The following is a 7,833-nucleotide window of genomic DNA, read 5'->3' as shown; positions in this document are numbered from 1 at the left end:
AGAATGGGCCAAACCCTGCCTCGTCCACAATGTGTCGGACAATATCCAGGAGCTCCGCGTACCACTCCCTCGCAAGAATAGATGTATTCAGTTCAAATGAAAATGTATGAGCTGCATGTCCAGAATCAAATGCATGGGTTGCGTGCAGATGAAAAGTCTTGAGCTGCGTATTCAAAATTCAAATTTCAAAATCTCAAAAGATGTGAGCTACGTGTTCACCAATTCTTGAGCTGTGTGTTCAAAATTTCAAAAGATGTGAGCTGCGTGTTCACCAAAATTTGAGCTGCGTGTTCAAAATCTCAAAAGATGTGAGCTGCGTGTTCACCAATTCTTGAGCTGTGTGTTCAAAATTTCAAAAGATGTGAGCTGCGTGTTCACCAAAATTTGAGCTGCGTGTTCAAAATCTCAAAAGATGTGAGCTACGTGTTCACCAATTCTTGAGCTGTGTGTTCTAAATTTCAAAAGATGTGAGCTGCGTGTTCAAAATTTCAAAAAAGATGTGAGCTGCGTGTTCAACAATTCTTGAGCTGTGTGTTCAAAATTTCAAAAGATGTGAGTTGCATGTTCAAAATTTCAAAAGATGTGAGCTGCGTGTTCACCAAAATGTGAGCTGCGTGTTCACCAAAATTTGAGCTATGTGTTCAAAATTTCAAAAGATGGGAGCTGCGTGTTCAAAATTTCAAAAGATGTGAGCTACGTGTTCACCAAAATTTGAGTTGTGTGTTCAAAATTTCAAAAGATGTGAGCTGCGTGTTCACCAAAAATTGAGCTGCGTGTTCAAAATTTCAAAAGATGTGAGCTGCGTGTTCACCAAAATTTGAGCTGCGTGTTCAAAATTTCAAAAGATGTGAGCTGTGTGTTCACCACAATTTGAGCTATGTGTTCAAAGTTTCAAAAGATATGAGCTGCGTGTTCACCAATTCTTGAGCTGTGTGTTCAAAATTTCAAAAGATGTGAGTTGCGTGTTCACCAAAGTTTGAGCTGCGTGTTCAAATTTCAAAGATGTGAGCTGCGTGTTCACCACCAAAGTTTGAGCTGCGAGTTCAAATTTCAAAAATATGAGCTGCGTGTTCACCACCAAAGTTTGAGCTGTGTGTTCAAATTTCAAAGATGTGAACTGCTTGTTCACAACAAAAGTATGAGCTGCGTGTTCATAAATCCAAAAGTTTGAGCTGTGTGTTCAAAATGCAAAAGTGTACTGTGTTATGAGCTGTGTGCCGATCAAAAAGAATGCTGCCTTTTGAGCTGTGTGTTCAGAATGAGCAGTGTTATAAGCCTTGTGCAAATTAAAAGAATGTTGTGTTATGATTGAGCAGTGTTGTGAGCCGTGTGCAAATTAGCAGAATTTTATGTTATGAACTGCGTGTTAGGATTGAACAGTGTGCTACGTTATGTGCTATGTGCCAATAAGACTGAATACTGTATTATGAACTGCATGTTCGGATTGAACAGTGTGCTATGTTATGAGCTGTGTGCCCGCAAATGAGCTGTGTGCCCGAAAAATGAGTTGTGTGCCCCCAAGATGGGCTGTGTGCCCCCAAAATGAGCTGTGTGCCCGAAAAGAGCTGTGTGCCCGAAAAATGAGTTGTGTGCCCCCAAGATGAGCTGTGTGCCCCCGAAATGTGCCGTGTGCCCGAAATGAGTTGTGTGCCCGAAAAATGAGTTGTGTGCCCGAAAAATCTATATGCCCAGATAAATAGAGTGTTGTGTTTTGAGCTGCATGCCAAATGAACAGAATATTGTGTTGTAAGCCGCGTGCCAAACAAACAAAGTGTTGTGTTGTGAGCTGTGTGCCAAATGAAGGGAATGCTATATCATAAGCTGTATGCCAAGTCTTGCATTGTGCATGCATTATATCGCGCTATTTTGCGCATCGCACTATTTTGTGTACCTTTACTTGCATAGAAGATGCATTTTATCACGCTATTTTGCACATCGCACTATTTTGTGCACCTTACCTGCATTGTACATGCATTTCACTCGCACTGTCTTGTGCACCTGTATAGCACCGTTTTGTGCATTCCCTCTGCATCGCACTGTCTTGTGTACTCTCCAGTCTAGGAGACCTTAAATCCTCTAAAGGTGCAATTCCTTTGGTGTTTGTCGTGCCCGAACGACTTCCGGTGGTCCGGTATAGCCACCTGCCTGTGTTTGTGGTGAGTTCCTAGGAGACCAACTGAGACAGTGGAAACTAGAGTTCGAATGGCTCATGCCTAGAACGCAAAGGTTCGGGATTTTCAAGACTAAAGTCTGGTTTAAATACCCAGGGGTATATCCTCGGCTTGAAATCTGTATGGCAGCCCCATAGATTGAGATAGCATGTATATGTGCCTCAATTCTGGATACTGAACCAACCTAGTCTGTCACCTTGTTGCAGAATAGGGAAAGCTATGACCATAGTCAGGGAGAAAAGTAGTACCTGCGGTTCAACTGAGAAAAAAGGGAAGGTCCCCAGCAGCATGAGAAAGGTCATTGCCAATTGCCCCTGTAAGGCACAATATTGTATGTACAGTTCATTCAAGAGAAGTTCCGTTTCAGTTTGAACATACCTTTTCTCCTCTCGCATGCGGTGTGTTAGGACATCCTCAGTTTCGAACACTCGGATGAGTTTCGGTGTTCTTTCATACCTTTTCTCCTCTTGCATGCGGTGCGTTAGGGCGTCTTCAGTTTCGAACACTCGGATGCGTTTCGGTGTCCATTTGTTCGCTTTCTTCTTTCGCTTTCAGCCTTCTCCGCATGAGACGCAGTGAGAATTGTATAATTTTCTTACATCCTTTCTGCATGAGATGTGGTTTGGCTCGTGTTTACTTGCTTTGCATAATATTCACTTAAACTGTTGCATTTATTGTGTATATTTGTTTCATTATAGCGTGCTTTGCATGATCATAAGTTATGTTCGGCTTTGTGCCTGCGGGCACATCTCTTTGTTTATCTCGCCTGTTTGTCTAAGTCTTCGGCCTTGTCAAAAATGGGTCGTCTCTAGGCTTTGACATTCACTCTCGTCACTTATGACTTTCAAGTTCTGTCAAAGAGGGGCAACTGTAGACACCCCATTTTTGACCGACCTTAAGACTCAGACGTCATCGATTGAGTGCTCAGTGATGGTGCATGTTGTGCTCGTTCTGAGGTTTCGGAGTTTCGGCTGAGAGCCTTACCCCTGAATCTCGGGACCCTTTTGTGCTTTGCCTTGGTTTGTGAACGAGATCTTGTTTTCGCTTCTTGAAGGGAGGGAGAGGTCTTGTAGACCATCTCTCAGTGGCTGTAGGCTACTTTTCGTGGTCATAGGGCACTTTTCCCGTTTGGAGACCAATTTCCGGTTGTCGGAGCCGTCGGTCGTGCGCCTCGGTTCGAGACCGCTTAAATTTCTCCGTTTGGCACGGTTTTTGGCACACACTTTGCTTCCTCTCTCTAGAGGGACACTGTGGCCCGGGAGACCACCTTTGTGGTCGCACGCCATTTTCGTTGCTTAACAGCCTGTTTTTGGGGCACCCGGCTGCGCGTTTTGACCCCCAAACCCTCGTTTTGCATCCGTCTTGGTTCGTTTTTGGTATGGACCTTGTTTTCATTGTTTGGGATGTGGTACAAGGGTGGGAGACCACCTTTTCTCCTTGCAGACCACTTTTCTCCGGCCAGCCGATTTTCTTGTCAGGAAGCTGGTCTCCTTGGTCTTTGAGCCACATTTACTGGTCTCCCACCATACCACTAGCTTGCATTCAATGTGGAGACTATCAAATGGGGCTGCCAACCACCTTTCATTGAGTTGAACCCTTTGAACTGGTCGGCCAACCAGGGGAAGTGGTCGGCCGACCACCTGAACTGGTCAGCCTACTCCCTCTTGTTTTGTCTGTGTGAGTGTGTGCCAGCTATGCCAGCTGGAAAGCACAGTTTGTATCCTCCACACACGTGTATGGAGGATCTTGAGCCTTGGTTTTTAGGTTCTTGAAGAATCTTTAGCCTTGTATCTCTATAAGAGAGGCTCTCCTCTTCCTTGGCACAGGTTCAGAACTTCTTAGAAGGCAAAATATATATCTCCCTCTATATCTCTCTATTTTGGCTCCAAGTGTGCATGATTCTTGCACCTTTGCACACCACCTCATAGCCTAACCCTTCCACCATTGCTTGGAGCTTCTTGGAGGCCATTTTCAGAGGTTAAGGAGTTAGGTTTTGGGTCCAGAAGTTGCTATCTTGCTGAGCTTCAAGGGTAACACACTTTTTCCCTCTTTTAAGCTTTATTTTGATACACCTCTTAGCCTTATGTACATGCATATTTGAGCTTTGTTGTCAACTAAGAAAAGTCTTGTTTTGAGGTCCTTTTGATGTTTGTTTAAGGTCATTTTGTTGTTGGAGGTCATCTACCCCCTTTGCATGCTTCATTTTTCCTTGTTTTGAGCCATGCCCTAAGGCCTTTGTGTTGACCTTTGCTTGGCCTTTTAACCACTAAAATCCAGTGGATTTTTAGTGGTTAAGATGTGTTTTTGAGAGCCAAAATCAGAGAGGGGTGACCCTCTCCCTCCTTATCTTGTTCACTAGCATTTTTGGCCTTACAAAGGAGCCTTCATTTGCACACCTCCAAGCCTTGTTTCAGGCCCTTTTCAGTGACTTTTAGGGCCTGCCTAGGCTCTATCCAGAGTTGGTTTTGTCACCACGGGTGTGTCTCTTGCATGTGTAGAATAACCCCTCTTATAACCTATCAAAGGAGCATGACATTCTTGCATGCATTGATCATGTTTTAGTGGGTTTTTGGGCTTTATTTGGCATGTCATGTCTTTGACTTTTTCTAGTTTAGTGGCCTCTTGAATGCTTCATATGCTTGTAGTGCAAACCATGCTCACTAGCTTCCATTGCATGTTGTTTTGGCCATTGATTCTAGCATATTTTGACCATGTTCTAAACTGATTTTATTCATGATTTGGGCTGCCTTAGCTCTATTTTGAGGTCCCATGGTCGAATGATACTTGCCATGCATGCTTGTAGTGTAATACCCTTGCCTAGCTTCGAGTTTTGAAGCCTCTTGCATGCTTAACTTGAGTTGTTTTCATGTTTTGGCATCATTGAACATGTTATTTCAGAGCTTATACTTGTGTCATATTCTCATGTTTTTCACTCTTTAAATGCGTTTGAGAGTTGTGCTTGTGTGCCTCATCTTTGGGCTATTGCATGAGCTTCATTTTTGTGCATTGCAAGCCATCATTTTAGTCCATTTTGCCACTATTTTGGGTCTGCATAGGGACTGTTTGGGGTTGGTTTGGTCATTTGTGCATCGCTTTGCATACCTCTAGTGTAATGCACTTCACTAGTTTCGGTAATTGTGCCATCCAACATGCATCGGGTAAGTTGTTTGCATGATTCGGGACCATCTTGTATGTCATTTCAGAGCTGGAACATGTGTCATTGTATGCCATATTTCATCCTTGTCATGCTTTGGTAGAGTTGCACTTTGTTCCTTAGGTTTGGTCCCTTGCATTTGTGCATGTTTGCATGTACCTTGTTGCCTCATTTTCATCATATTGGCCACTGATTTGGGTGTGGCCGAGGCCCATCCATCTTGGTTTAAGTCCATCTTGCATTGTGTATGCCCTATAGTCCATGTTATCGCATGTTTGATCGTTGCATTGCGTATGCCTCGTTCATAACATTGTGTATGTTAGTGCATTGTGTATGCATGCCATATAATCCATGTGCATTGAGTATGCCATTGATTAGTTCAAAGCATTGTGTATGCCATTTGCATGCTTGCATGTCACTCCGTGCATCTTCGCATCACTTAGTTGCATTGCATTTAGATCGCATGCTAGAGTTGCATTTGTCCATACGTTGTTTGTTGCATTGTGTTTAGAGTAGGGTTTAGTCCAAACACAGGAAACGAGGGACATTTCGTACTCAAAGTGACGAAACGTGCCTCGATTCTTGGTCACCGACACTCTTGACTATCCATGATAGAGTTGTTTGCTTTAGGTGTTTACATGTGCATTCATTTCACATTGAGTCGTGCAATTCGACTCCTCAGCCATCATGCATCGGGATGCGTGACTGATGGCACGAGGATCGAGGACTACACTCCCTAGAGCTTATGCAATGATGGGGGGAGTGGTCATGCACACATATGTTGAAAATACCTTACCTTCTCTCTCTCTTGCCGTCATTGCAGAAAAACCAGAAACCAAAGGCAGAAACTGGTCGGCTGACTAGCTTTTCTGGCAGACCGACCACCCCTTTTGTTTTCTCCCACAAAAGGTGGTCGGTAGGTGGTCTCCAAGGCCATGAGCTGGTCGGCAGCCTTCCCATGGGGTCCCAGGGTGTAGTTTCAGCCTTCTGGAGCTTTGTGCAAGTTTTTGAGATCAATTGCAAACAAAGGCGAGTCGAGGCGTCGCGATGGATTTCCCGACAAGGCAACTCGAGCATGCATGCACCCTTTATCATTCGGAACAGAGCCAAGGCAGTCCATTTCATGTAACTTGCATGCTAATTTATTTGCTTCCTTAGTTTAATTTGTTAATTAATTAATGTTGTGTAATATTTAGCTGTAATTCGTTATCCAATTCGGTTGTTTAATAACTAGTTTAATTAGCTTACATTATCTAGTTGGTCCTGTATTATTTATTCGGACCCTCCGCGAGAGGGCGAACTTTGTAATAAGTGTGCGTGTGTGTGATGCATGTCTTCCAACCCCACGTCTTTCTCCATTTTATTTACCAGCTTATGACGGTTAGTTTTAGGGCATGTTTCAATTAGCATCTATATGTTCGCATGTTTGCGTTCATTCATCTGTATTGCATGCACCGGGCTCGGCGCATCATGCTAACTGCATCGTATTTCAATTCCAAGTTGAATACATGTTACCTGTAGCATCTCATATGCCATCTTAGAAAAGCCGAGCCTATCTTAGTTGCATTCTCGCATGTGTTGCATTAGGCATCTCAGCATAATTAGGATTCATGCATGTTTTCTAATTAGCTTTTTTCTTTGGCTCGGAATACTCGATAAGTGTTTATGCTTTAGCATCCTTGCATGCATGTGAGTGACTGCCATGATAGCATGCTTACCATGAGGCTATGTGCTTATGTGATATAACTGCCTGAATGCCTGTGGGTGAAGGTTGGGTTGCTTGAATTGAAATAATTCGTCGAAACCCGTGTTTTAGCCTACTTGCGAGTAGCAAACTTCAATCCATTTTCAAAACAAACGGATATGTGATGCTTTGCTCCAACTTAGGCAATCTAGTCTATACTTGTATGTTGTGCGCATCACGTAGCAAATTCTAGGCTAATAATCGGAATAAGAGCACATGTGTTTTAAAAAACAAGATATCATGCTTAGTAGTGGCCGATTTTTGATCGGGCGAGCGGGGGTGCTCATTAAATGACCTTCCCCAATCGTACCCAAGTTCTTGAGCCGAGGCAAATTTGGTGATGATAGACACGTGGCCTTAGGCATGAGTCAGGGTTTCCTAAATTCTCCCAAAATAAAATATTTAGGTGGCGACTCTGTATCTGGCAAAGCCGTCCATGTTTGGCACTTCTTTCTAAAAATCAGGTTTTCAAAACGATTTACCGGATTTGGACTCTTTGGTGATTTATCAATCTCCTATTGTACTTTGCGAGATCAGATTAAGAACCGTGACATTGAGTCCGAACTGTAGTGAGCCCAATTGAACAAAACGGGATTTCTCCCAGGACGTCCGGGGACGTCTACAGTGAGCATGTGGATCGATAGGCTTAGAGTTTCTTTGGGAGTCCACCCTCTTTTTTGAATCCGAACGAAAAGTATCTCTATGATGGGGTGTAGCTTGGTCTCTAGCGGAGACAAGCTTTTGTCAGCCTTTTTGTTGGGTCT

This window comes from Camellia sinensis, chromosome 1 (assembly GCF_055761805.1).
Source record: "Camellia sinensis isolate YWXY chromosome 1, ASM5576180v1, whole genome shotgun sequence".
Lineage (NCBI taxonomy): Eukaryota > Viridiplantae > Streptophyta > Magnoliopsida > Ericales > Theaceae > Camellia > Camellia sinensis.
Note: the sequence above shows the minus strand (reverse complement) of the source record.